Source organism: Dendrobates tinctorius, unplaced genomic scaffold (genome assembly GCF_039654945.1).
Source record: "Dendrobates tinctorius isolate UK_male_01 unplaced genomic scaffold, ASM3965494v1 ptg000070l, whole genome shotgun sequence".
NCBI classification, from domain to species: domain Eukaryota; kingdom Metazoa; phylum Chordata; class Amphibia; order Anura; family Dendrobatidae; genus Dendrobates; species Dendrobates tinctorius.
In genome coordinates, this window is record NW_027361738.1 from 44641525 (window position 1) to 44655099 (window position 13575).

The 13575-nt window shown below is 45.1% G+C and overlaps 1 protein-coding gene across 1 annotated transcript in view; it reads right to left on the minus strand.

Moving 5' to 3' along the window:
* Positions 1 to 13575, minus strand: part of VIPR2 (vasoactive intestinal peptide receptor 2) — a 183029-nt gene that overhangs the window by 62598 nt on the left and 106856 nt on the right. The gene's annotated exons all lie outside the window — the stretch shown is intronic.

A 13575-nucleotide genomic window follows, 5' to 3' on the forward strand; every position in this document is an offset into this window, starting at 1 on the left:
AATAAAGCATTTAGAGAATTAAAGCAAGTAGGTAGTGATGAGGCATTAAATAAATACAGAAGATTAAATAAATTCTGTAAAAAGCAAATCAAGACAGCAAAGATTGAGACAGAGAGACTCATTGCCAGAGAAAGTAAAAATAATCCCAAAATATTCTTTAACTACCGTACATAAATAGTAAGAAACTAAAAAATGATAGTGTTGTTCCCCTTAAAAAAATGTCTGGGTGAAATGGTGGATGAGGATGAGGAAAAAGCCAATATGCTAAATGACTTTTTTTCAACAGTATTTAACCAAGAAAATCCCATGACTGATAACATGATCAGGGATAAAAATTCTCAATTAAATGTCACCTGCTTAACCCAGCAGGAAGTACGGCGGCATCTAAAAATCACTAAAATTGACAAATCCCCGGGCCCGGATGGGATACACCCCCGAGTACTGCAGGAATTAAGCACAGTCATAGATAGACCATTATTTTTAATCTTTAAATATTCCATAATAACAGGGTCTGTACCATAGGACTGGCGTATAGCAAATGTGGTGCCAATATTCAAAAAGGGGACAAAAACTGAACTTGGAAATAATAGGCCAGTAAGTTTAACCTCAACTGTGGGTAAAATACTGGAGGGTTTTCTAAGAGATACTATACTGGAGTATCTGGAGAAGAATAACCTCATGACCCAATATCAACATGGGTTTACAAGGGACCGTTCCTGTCAGACTAATCTGATAAGCTTTTATGAAGAGGTAAGTTCAGGACTGGACCAAGGAAATGCAGTGGACATGGTGTACATGGACTTTTCAAAAGCTTTTGATACGGTGCCACACAAAAGGTTGATACATAAAATGAGAACAATGGGGATAGGGGAAAATATGTGTAGGTGGGTTAAGAGCTGGCTCAGGGATAGGAAACAAAGGGTGGTTATTAATGGAGCACACTCGGACTGGGTCACGGTTAGCAGTGGGGTACTGTCATGATCCATGCTGGATCAGGACTGATAAAAAGCACAGGTAACCTTTTTTTTTCCTAAGCTGTGCTTAAGGTTGGTTTTTGCCCCTGGTGGCCATTAGCATTATTGCACTGTGGTGTCGTTTGTTCAAGTTTGCCCCGGTGGTGGTGAGTGTCATTGCACTCTAGTTTCTTTAGTTAAGTGCACATGATTATTATGCAGGTGTGATTGCTGGCTCTGCTATAAAAGAGTCACAGGTGTTGCAATCAGTGTTGGTGATAGTGTTCATTTCAACCATCCTTGGTGGAGGAAGGAGCTGGAGAGCGTTCCTTGCAGCTCTGTCTTAGCCCTGGTGTGGAAGGAATCATAGGGGATTTCCTTGTAGCTCAGACAGAGCTTGGTGGCAGCGATTCAGGAGGAGAGCTGCATGCTGGTGGTGGACTCTGTTGCCAGTTGCAAGTGCAACAGAGTAAAGCTAAGTTGTGTTTCCCCGTTTGTGTTTTTCCTGGTGTGTATTAGTACAGCGGTGGGGCCAGTGCCTGCACCACCCAGCTCCCTAGCAAGGGATAGGTGTAGGGTGTGCTAGGGCGACAGGTGCCTGATCGGCACCCGGTGCGGAACCGACATAGGGAACGTTAGGAGCGTTAGGGACACTGACTCAGGGGAGTGCAGGAGGTCTCCACGTCCCCTTTCCCTATCGCAGGGCCCAATGTTGTAACTGTTTCCCTACCCCTTGTCTTGCGTCTTGCTGTTTTAGTTACTGGCCTGCGAGTCGTGTCACACAGGACAGTATCATGTGCCGCGACACAGGACGAGTCCACGTGACAGGTACCACAGGGGTCAGTTTTGGGCCCGCTTCTTTTTAACATTTATTAATGACCTTGTAGGGGGCATAGAGAGTAGAATTTCAATATTTGCAGATCACACTAAACTCTGCAGGGTAATCAATACAGTGGAGGACAATTTTATATTACAGGAGGATTTATGTAAACTAGAAGCTTGGGCTGATAAATGGCAAATGAGCTTTAATGGGGATAAATGTAAGGTCATGCACTTGCGTAGAACGAACAAGATGTATAATTATGTGCTTAATTGTAAAACACTGGGCAAAACTGTCACTGAAAAAGACCTGGGTGTATGGGTGGACGACAAACTCACATTTAGTGGCCAGTGTCAGGCAGCTGCTGCAAAGGCAAATAAAATAATGGGATGCATTAAAAGAGGCATAGATGCTCATGAGGAGAACATAATTTTACCTCTATATAAGTCACTAGTGCGACCACACTTAGAATACTTTGTACAGTTCTGGTCTCCGGTGTATAAGAAAGACATAGCTGAACTGGAGCGGGTGCAGAGAAGAGCGACCAAGGTTATTAGGGAACTAGGGGGTCTGCAATACCAAGACAGGTTATTACACTTGGGGTTATTTAGTTTGGAGAATCGAAGGCTTAGGGGTGATCTTATTACAATGTATAAATATATGCGGGGACAGTACAAAGACCTTTCTAATGATCTTTTTACTCTTAGACCTGTGACGGGGACAAGGGGGCATCCTCTACGTCTGGAGGAAAGAAGGTTTATGCATACTCACAGAGGCGGATTCTTTACTGTAAGAGCAGTGAGACTATGGAACTCTCTGCCATATGATGTTGTAATGAGTGATTCCCTACTAAAATTTAAGAAGGGACTAGATGCCTTTCTTGAAAAGTATAATATTACAGGGTATATAAACTAGTTTCCTTAATATTGCGTTGATCCAGGGAGCTAGTCTGATTGCCGTATGTGGAGTCGGGAAGGACTTTTTTTCCCCAATGCGAAGCTTACTGTTTGCCACATGGGTTTTTTTTACCTTCCTCTGGATCAACATGTTAGGGCAAGTTAGGATAGGATATGGGTTGAACTAGATGGACTTAAAGTCTCCCTTCAACCTTAATAACTATGTTACTATATACAGATGAAAAATGTAAGTGCTGTTTAATAGCTCATATGATGACATTTCAGTCCAGAAGTGCGAACTTTAAGTTTTTGGAAAACTGGATGGGGATTCCAAATTTAGAATCATTCAGAAAATAAAAAAGTATATTAGATGAAGCTTTTCATCATGATGTAATAGATGAGAATCTTTATAACGATTTGTTGGTGGAGAATCCAATTATCTCAGTCCTATATGTATTGCCGAAGATACACAAGTCACTAAATAATCCCCCAGAACGCCCCATAGTCTCGGGGAGTGACTCTATATTTAGTCATATTGGCACTTTTTTTTATAGAATTTTGGGTCCATTGGCCACACAGGTTGCCTCTTTCATATTGGATACTGCTGATTTTCTGCTCAGCCTTGATGCACCTAGGTTAGAGGACAAAGTAATTTTGGCATCATTTGACATAGTATATCTTTATTCCTCGATCAACCTTGAGGTGGGTCTCACTGCAGTATGTAAGATGCTTTGTAACACAACACATTCACTGGTTGCAGTTGAATTTATTTTAGACCTATTGGTGGTGGTCCTAACAAATAATTATTTTTCATTTGGTGATGAACCTAACTATGATGACCATGGAGGAGGACCTTATCTATGTATCGCACCTTTTGACAATGTCCTTAGGTGGTGGAGGTACATAGATGATGTCTTCCTCCTATGGACAGGGTCTCTAACAGACCTTGAGGACTTTCATAACTTTTTGAATAATCTAAATGTGGATATTAAATTTAGTCTTACACACTCGGAAACTGAAATACAATTCTTAGATGTATTGGTTAAATATGTAAATAACCAGCTTTCAACAGAATTTTGTGTAATATCAACTGATAAGAATAATCTGTTAAGGTATGAAAGTCATCATCCACATAAAATGTGTGACTGAGTTCCTGGGAAAGAGAGGATGAGGGGAAAGAAAGGTAGAGCGCTATCTAGGGGTAGAAAATGAGTAAATCTTGCTTGGTGAGAAAAGTACCACTTGAACCTTGCTCACATGGTGTGGTTGTGTTAGGAGGCTCAACACTAGGAAACATTTGCAGGCAAGGGTGATCCTTCCACAGGTATGCTGCCTGTCTGTAATAACACAAAGGTGATTTTCCTCTCTCAGAAAAAAATTCCCACAGGTGGATGAATGTGAATAAAGATGTTTCAGGGCATTTCTTACAGAGGATCCTTAACCCAATCTGGAATAAGAGGGTTATATAGCCAAAGAACAAAGTATCTCTAATGTTGACTCAGATGTTATTTTATTAGCTATCTCAGCAAATAAAAAAAACTTTATAAAAGACAATAACAATTTATTAAAAAAAACAACTGTCACGTCATCGTCAGACTCAGGGCCTGCTGTCCCGACCTCGGCCACTAGGAGGCGCCGGACTGTCACATCACCATCAGACTCAGGGCCTGCTGTCCCGGCCTTGACCACTAGGAGGCGCCGGACTGTCCCATCGCCGTCTGACTCGTGGCCTGCGGTTCCAGCCTCGGTCTCTGGGAGGCACTGTGCTTCAACCCCGAGTCATGGCGGCTATAGTTATGAGGCTCCTGCGCAGGCATCCGCTGGACGCGGGCTTCGCTCCTCGGTCAGTCATGAAGGGGCTGGTGCATCACCATCCAGCCTGGCCCTGGGGGCGGTCCGGATGACATCATCAGCCCAGGAGCCTGTGAGGGATGACCTGATCCCTCAAATACTTTGGGACGGCTCTTGCAGGCCGCCGGATATATTCTTGGTTCCCCTGCGTGTTACTGTGTGAATTACTGTTTGACTGACTCTGACTTTTGCCTGGACTTCTGACCCCGCTTCTGCCTAACGATTCTGTACCTCTGCGACTCTCCTGGTTTTTGACTCTGACTTCGGCCTGGATTCTGACTCTGCTCCTGCCTAACGATTCTGTACCTCTGCGACTCTCCTGGTTTATGACTCTGACTTCGGCCTGGATTCTGACTCTGCTTCTGCCTAACGATTCTGTACCTCTGCGACTCTCCTGGTTTATGACTCTGGCTTCGGCCTGGAATCTGACTCTGCTTCTGCCTAACGATTCTGTACCTCTGCGACTCTCCTGGTTTATGACTCTGACTTCGGCCTGGATTCTGACTCTGCTTCTGCCTAACGATTCTGTACCTCTGCGACTCTCCTGGTTTATGACTCTGGCTTCGGCCTGGAATCTGACTCTGCTACTGTCTACTGTTTTTATACCATTTCTGCCCGACTGGTTTAGTCTCGGATATCATTGCCTCTGTGTCCTGTATTGGAACACCTTTCTGGCGACCGTCCTGCTCTGGTCATTGCTCCTATTCAGACAGCGCCTCCTGGGCTCTGCTATAAATCCAGATCCCTGTATAGGGGTAAAGGGTATCAGTGTTTCTCGGGGTGTTGTCTGGCTACAGCCCAGACTGCAGGCAGACGTCACATTATATCCGGCCCAAAAAATAAAACTGCTTTTTGTGTCTAAACTTAACACATATAAAAGCAGTTTTCCTTACCTTTTTTTTCCCTCTTCCTCCTGACTGAGCTGATCCTTGGCCCAAACACCTGTTACATTGCACAGCCTGGAAGGTCACTCTCAGGCTCAAGCATGCTGCAGCCTGGAAGCTTCAAGGAAAATGCTGGCTGTTGGAAATCCACATTCCTGGATCATCGCCCCCTGGACAGCTCTGGGGGCCAGGTATTGCCCGCAAATGCGGCCAAACTGTTGTTACCAGTTTCCCTTTCTTTTGCTAAGAAACGTCTGTGGGTGAAGGCTTTTGTGGATTGTGGTGCTGCCGGCAACCTTATGGATTTTTTATTTGCTAGGAGCCTTAGTGTAACTCTGTCAAGGCTTAAAGCGCCTATTCAGACTACTGCGATTAATGGTACATCTATATTCCAGGGAGGCGTGGAATTCGTTACTGCCGAAATTTCTATGTCAGTGGGGACATTACATAACGAACAAATGTCATTTTTTGTTATACATAATTTATCAGATCCTGTTGTATTAGGCATGCCATGGTTGCACCAGCATAATCCGGTTATTGACTGGCGCATAGGTGATATCGTGCGCTGGAGTCCACGGTGTCAGAGTAACTGTATGTCACTGTCAGTGAACCAAATTAAAATTAAAACACCTTCTATTCCATATGCGTTTAGGGATTATGAAGATGTTTTCTCCATAGTGGAGTCTGAGAAACTACCTCCTCACAGAGAATACGATTGTCCTATTGACTTGGTCTCTGGTGCCCGTCTCCCTAAGGGGAGAATATTCAACCTCTCTGGTCCTGAGCGTGTAGCCATGAATGACTACATAGCAGACAGCCTACGAAAAGGCTTCATTAGACCTTCCACCTCACCTGTAGGAGCTGGGTTTTTCTTTGTAGAGAAAAAAGATGGTGGACTCAGACCATGTATTGATTACCGTGAGCTGAACGCCATTACTGTAAAAAATCAGTACCCGCTGCCACTCATTCCTGATCTTTTTAATCAGTTACTGGGAGCCCGCTGGTTTACTAAACTTGACCTCCGGGGGGCATATAACCTGGTCCGCATAAGAGATGGGGACGAATGGAAAACGGCCTTTAATACACCCCTTGGCCATTTTGAGTACCTGGTAATGCCGTTCGGACTCAGTAACGCTCCTGCAGTATTTCAGCACTTCGTCAACGATATTTTCAGAGACATTTGTGGGGTGTATGTCGTTGTATATCTGGACGACATTTTGATTTATTCTGCTGACCCTGTGACACATGCTCAACACGTTCGTTCAGTACTGCAAAGACTGCGCGAAAACTCTTTGTTTGCGAAATTTGAAAAATGTGTTTTTTTTGCCGAAGAGGTGCAGTTTTTAGGATACATGGTCTCAGGCAAGGGGTTCCGCATGGATCCTGCCAAGATTCAACCTATTAAGGATTGAGTGCAACCCAAATCGCTGAAAACACTGCAGCGATTTTTGGGATTTGCGAATTATTATCGCAAATTCATCAGGGGATTCTCAGAGATTGCCAAGCCACTCACGGACCTTACCCGGAAAGGGGCGGACGTGACCAATTGGAATCCTAAGGCAACTCGGGCTTTTTCTACACTAAAAGAGTGCTTCGTGGCCAACCCGGTGTTGATTCAACCAAACTTGGACCACCCGTTTATTGTAGAAGTAGATGCCTCCGAAGTCGGAGTGGGAGCAGTGCTCTCGCAAGGCACTGCATCCCTCACTCAGCTTCGCCCATGTGCCTTTTTCTCTCGCAAATTCTCTGCCACGGAGAGAAACTATGACATCGGCAATCGGGAGTTACTGGCAATCAAGTGGGCCTTCGAGGAATGGCGCCACTTCCTCGAAGGTGCCAAACACAAGGTTACTGTTATTACCGACCACAAAAACCTAACCTACCTAGAGTCGGCTAAAAGACTAAATCCTAGGCAGGCCAGGTGGGCCTTGTTTTTCTCCAGGTTTGATTTTTTAATCACCTTTCGCCCCGGAACTAAAAATGTGAGGGCAGATGCCCTCTCCCGCAGCTTTTGCCCCACACAGACCGAGGACTATGAACCAGTTCCAATATTGGCTAATGGGATTGTCGTGTCGGCAGTATCTCTGGACCTCCTGGAGGAGATCCGTAGGTCATCAGAACAAGCTCCTGACACTACACCCCCAAAAAAATTATTCGTTCCAGCTACCTTTCGCTTACAAGTGTTAAAAGAATCACACGACTCTGTCCTGGCAGGCCATCCTGGTCTCAATAATACCACTAGGCTGGTAACCAGGAACTTTTGGTGGCCGACGGTGGCCAAGGACTGTAAAAACTACGTCTCAGCATGTGAAGTCTGTGCCCGCGCCAAGTCCCGCCATAATAGCCCTACCGGCTGGCTTCAGTCCTTGCCCACCCCTGAGAGTCCATGGACCCACATATCCATGGACTTCATTACAGACCTGCCACCCTCCGATGGAAAAACTTGTATCTGGGTGGTGGTGGACAGGTTCAGTAAGCAGAGTCACTTTGTTCCCCTGTCTGGCTTGCCTAACTCTGAAACTTTAAGTAAGTTATTTGTTCTTCACGTTGTACGTTTGCACGGCGTTCTGGCAAATATTGTGTCCGACAGGGGTACCCAGTTGGTCTCGAAGTTCTGGAGGGCGTTCTGTAAACGTATTGGTGTTGAGTTGTCCTTCTCCTCGGCATACCATCCTGAAACCAATGGTCAAACTGAGCGTGCCAACCAAGCGCTGGAGCAATACCTCCGCTGCTATGTCTCAGCACATCAGTCAGATTGGGTGGAACATTTGCCATTGGCGGAGTTCGCTCTCAATAATAGATACCAAGACTCCATCAAAACTACCCCCTTTTTCTGTAACCTTGGACTACATCCGCGCTTTGGATCATTTTCGGCCAAGATGTCGGAACTCCCAGGGGTTGAGCAAAATATACATCGTCTGAAGACAATTTGGTCCGAACTAAACTCAAATTTGAAAGGGGCTCAGATTAGGCAGGCTTCGGCGGCTAATAGACAACGATCCCAGGGGCTGCACCTGGGAGTTGGTGACAAGGTTTGGCTCTCTACAAGAAATATCAAACTTAAGGTACCGTCTGCCAAACTGGGTCCCAGGTTCATCGGCCCATATGAAATATTAGAGGTAATTAACCCGGTAGCGTTTCGGTTGAAACTCTTGCAGTCGTTTAAAATTCCTAATGTTTTCCATAAGTCCCTCCTCAAGGTGTACCGCTCCCCAATTCGTCCCGTCCAGTCTCCTCCTCCTCCAGTTTTGGTCAAGGGTGCCTTGGAATCCGAAGTCCAGGGCATCTTTGATTCCCGTCTAGTGAGAAACTCTGTGCAATATTTAGTGCATTGGAAGGGCTATGGCCCAGAGGAGAGGTCCTGGGTCCCCGCTAGTGTTTTGAGGGTCCGGAGGCCCCTCTTAGAGGGGGGGGGGGTACTGTCACATCATCGTCAGACTCAGGGCCTGCTGTCCCGGCCTCGGCCACTAGGAGGTGCCGGACTGTCACATCACCATCAGACTCAGGGCCTGCTGTCCCGACCTTGACCACTAGGAGGCGCCGGACTGTCCCATCGCCGTGTGACTCGTGGCCTGCGGTTCCGGCCTCGGTCTCTGGGAGGCGCTGTGCTTCAACCCCGAGTCATGGCGGCGATAGTTATGAGGCTCCTGCGCAGGCGTCCGCTGGACGCAGGCTTCGCTCCTCGGTCAGTCATGAAGGGGCTGGTGCATCACCATCCAGCCTGGTCCTGGGGGCGGTCCGGATGACATCATCAGCCCAGGAGCCTGTGAGGGATGACCTGATCCCTCAAATACTTTGGGACGGCTCTTGCAGGCCGCCGGATATATTCTTGGTTCCCCTGCGTGTTACTGTGTGAATTACTGTTTGACTGACTCTGACTTTTGCCTGGACTTCTGACCCCGCTTCTGCCTAACGATTCTGTACCTCTGCGACTCTCCTGGTTTATGACTCTGACTTCGGCCTGGATTCTGACTCTGCTCCTGCCTAACGATTCTGTACCTCTGCGACTCTCCTGGTTTATGACTCTGACTTCGGCCTGGATTCTGACTCTGCTTCTGCCTAACGATTCTGTACCTCTGCGACTCTCCTGGTTTATGACTCTGGCTTCGGCCTGGAATCTGACTCTGCTACTGTCTACTGTTTTTATACCATTTCTGCCCGACTGGTTTAGTCTCGGATATCATTGCCTCTGTGTCCTGTATTGGAACACCTTTCTGGCGACTGTCCTGCTCTGGTCATTGCTCCTATTCAGACAGCGCCTCCTGGGCTCTGCTATTAATCCAAATCCCTGTATAGGAGTAAAGGGTATCAGTGTTTCTCAGGGTGTTGTCTGACTGCAGCCCAGACCGCAGGCAGACGTCACAACAACAACATGTTTTAGCCTTGTAGGCCTTCATCAGGTGTATCTGCCAAATTGGGTTAAAGATCCTCTGAAGGAAGGGCCCTGAAACATCTCTATCTACATTCATCTACGTAAAATGTAATACTTACCTTTCAGCCAGTATTTTTTTAGTAAGAAGAATAGTAAGTTATGTTGACACACTAAATGCATCTTTGTAATGTATGACAAATAAATTTAAACAGAGGAATTACCTCAAGAAATTGTTGGATAAATGGAGGATTAAAGGGAACCTGTCACCCCCAGGGCGTTTTTCCTGTTAAGGAGCCACCTTCAGCAACACTAAGGCTGCATTCTGTGAAGGTAGCTCTTCTTTTTCTGACCCCCAGTAATGCCAAAATATTGACTTTTATAATTAGCTCCTCATAACTGTAATGTGTCCATCAGGTATGTTGTGTCCCCCTCTATCAGCCGCCTACCATCCGTCAATCATGCCTGTCCGAGGCCTCGGTGCCGCCCACAATCCGTTCATCATGATGCCCCGTGCGTTGCTGCCTCCTCTTGATTTGAATCCCGTAGTAGAGCAAGAAAAAGTCAAACCCATAAAAGGGAGCACCTCAATTGCATGAGAAATATATATATATATACCACATATATGTATAATACAAAATTTGAATTTTTATAATTCACCAAAAAATACATACAGAGACAGAACAAAACACATATAATGTAAAAACAATTAAAATTGCATCTATATGCAAAGGAGACTCAAAGCCAAATGCCACACCTCAGTATAAAGGTCATGGCAAACCACAGCAGGCTCCCATGAAAGGCACTGAATGAATAAATATAACTGGCTTTAGAAATGCATGCCTACAAATGAATGAACATATACCACAGACACTTATATAGATCTAATATGTGCAAAAAGATTGCATGCAAAAAAGTGACAAATGACACAATTTAACAGTAAGTATACAATACCAAAAGAGGGTCCAACAGCATTTGTGAACAAAAACTGATTTAGAAAAATACCCAGCTAGTAAAATGAGACAATGGTAACCCCTCAAAGGGGGAATTTTATCACTGAGTCAAATATGGAGGACATATAACAAATGAACATGTCCAAAAGATGGTAAGACTAAATGAGTGTGTAAGAACGCACTCAGATGCAGAGAAACTGAAAACGGGGCAATGGTATGTCCCAGGAAAATGAAAAAAGCCAGCAGCGCCACCAGGGATAAGGGGAGCCAGTGTGTAGGATGAGATTTTTGCATGCAATCTCTTTGCACATATTAGATATATACACTCACTGGCCACTTTATTAGGTACACCTGTCCAACTGTGTGTTAAGACTTAATTTCTAATCAGCCAATCACATGGCGGCAACTCAGTGCATTTAGGCATGTAGACATGGTCAAGACAATCTCCTGCAGTTCAAACCGAGCATCAGTATGGGGAAGAAAGGTGATTTGAGTGCCTTTGAACGTGGCATGATTGTTGGTGCCAGAAGGGCTGGTCTGAGTATTTCAGAAACTGCTGATCTACTGGGATTTTCACGCACAACCATCTCTAGGGTTTACAGAGAATGGTCCGAAAAAGAAAAAAAATCCAGTGAGCGGCAGTTCTGTGGCCAGAAATGCCTTGTTGATGCCAGAGGTCAGAGGAGAATGGGCAGACTGGTTCGAGCTGATAGAAAGGCAACAGTGACTCAAATTGCCACCCGTTACAACCAAGGTAGGCAGAAGAGCATCTCTGAACGCACAGTGCGTCGAACTTTGAGGCAGATGGGCTACAGCAGCAGAAGACCACACTGGGTACCACTCCTCTCAGCTATGAACAGGAAACTGAGGCTACAATTTGCACAAGCTCATCGAAATTGGACAGTAGAAGATTGGAAAAACGTTGCCTGGTCTGATGAGTCTCGATTTCTGCTGCGACATTCGGATGGTAGGGTCAGAATTTGGCGTAAACAACATGAAAGCATGGATCCATCCTGCCTTGTATCAACGGTTCAGGCTGGTGGTGGTGGTGTCATGGTGTGGGGAATTTTTTCTTGGCACTCTTTGGGCCCCTTGGTACCAATTGAGCATCGTTGCAACGCCACAGCCTACCTGAGTATTGTTGCTGACCATGTCCATCCCTTTATGACCACAATGTACCCAACATCTGATGGCTACTTTCAGCAGGATAATGCGCCATGTCATAAAGCTCGAATCATCTCAGATTGGTTTCTTGAACATGACAATGAGTTCACTGTACTCAAATGGCCTCCTCAGTCACCAGATCTCAATCCAATAGAGCATCTTTGGGATGTGGTGGAACGGGAGATTCGCATCAGGGATGTGCAGCCGACAAATCTGCGCCAACTGTGTGATGCCATCATGTCAATATGGTCCAAAATCTCTGAGGAATGCTTCCAGCACCTTGTTGAATCTCTGCCACGAAGAATTGAGGCAGTTCTGAAGGCAAAAGGGGGTCCAACCCGTTACTAGCATGGTGTACCTAATAAAGTGGCCAGTGAGTGTATACTGTAAGTGTCTGTGGTATATGTTCATTCATTTGTAGGTATACATCCCTAAAGCCAGTTATACTTATTCATTCAGCGCCTTTCATGGGAACCTAGTGTGGTTTGCCATGACCTTTATACTGAGGTGTGGCATTTGGCTTTGAGTCTCCTTTGCATATAGATGCAATTTTAATTGTTTTTACATTATATGTGTTTTGTTCTGTCTCTGTATGTATTTTTTGGTGAATAATAAAAATTCAAATTTTGTATTATACATATATTTGGTATATATATATATATATATATATATATATATATATATATATACAGTGGGGCAAAAAAGTATTTAGTCAGTCAGCAATAGTGCAAGTTCCACCACTTAAAAAGATGAGAGGCGTCTGTAATTTACATCATAGGTAGACCTCAACTATGGGAGACAAACTGAGAAAAAAAAATCCAGAAAATCACATTGTCTGTTTTTTTTCATTTTATTTGCATATTATGGTGGAAAATAAGTATTTGGTCAGAAACAAGCAATCAAGATTTCTGGCTCTCACAGACCTGTAACTTATTCTTTAAGAGTCTCCTCTTTCCTCCACTCATTACCTGTAGTAATGGCACCTGTTTAACTTGTTATCAGTATAAAAAGACACCTGTGCACACCCTCAAACAGTCTGACTCCAAACTCCACTAAGGTGAAGACCAAAGAGCTGTCAAAGGACACCAGAAACAAAATTGTAGCCCTGCACCATTCTGGGAAGACTGAATCTGCAATAGCCAACCAGCTTGGAGTGAAGAAATCAACTGTGGGAGCAATAATTAGAAAATGGAAGACATACAAGACCACTGATAATCTCCCTTGATCTGGTGCTCCACGCAAAATCCCACCCCGTGGGGTCAGAATGATCACAAGAACGGTGAGCAAAAATCCCAGAACCACGCGGGGGGACCTAGTGAATGAACTGCAGAGAGCTGGGACCAATGTAACAAGGCCTACCATAAGTAACACACTACGCCACCATGGACTCAGATCCTGCAGTGCCAGACGTGTCCCACTGCTTAAGCCTGTACATGTCCGGGCCTGTCTGAAGTTTGCTAGAGAGCATTTGGATGATCCAGAGGAGTTTTGGGAGAATGTCCTATGGTCTGATGAAACCAAACTGGAACTGTTTGGTAGAAACACAACTTGTCGTGTTTGGAGGAAAAAGAATACTGAGTTGCATCCATCAAACACCATACCTACTGTAAAGCATGGTGGTGGAAACATCATGCTTTGGGGCTGTTTCTCTGCAAAGGGGCCAGGACGACTGATCCGGGTACATG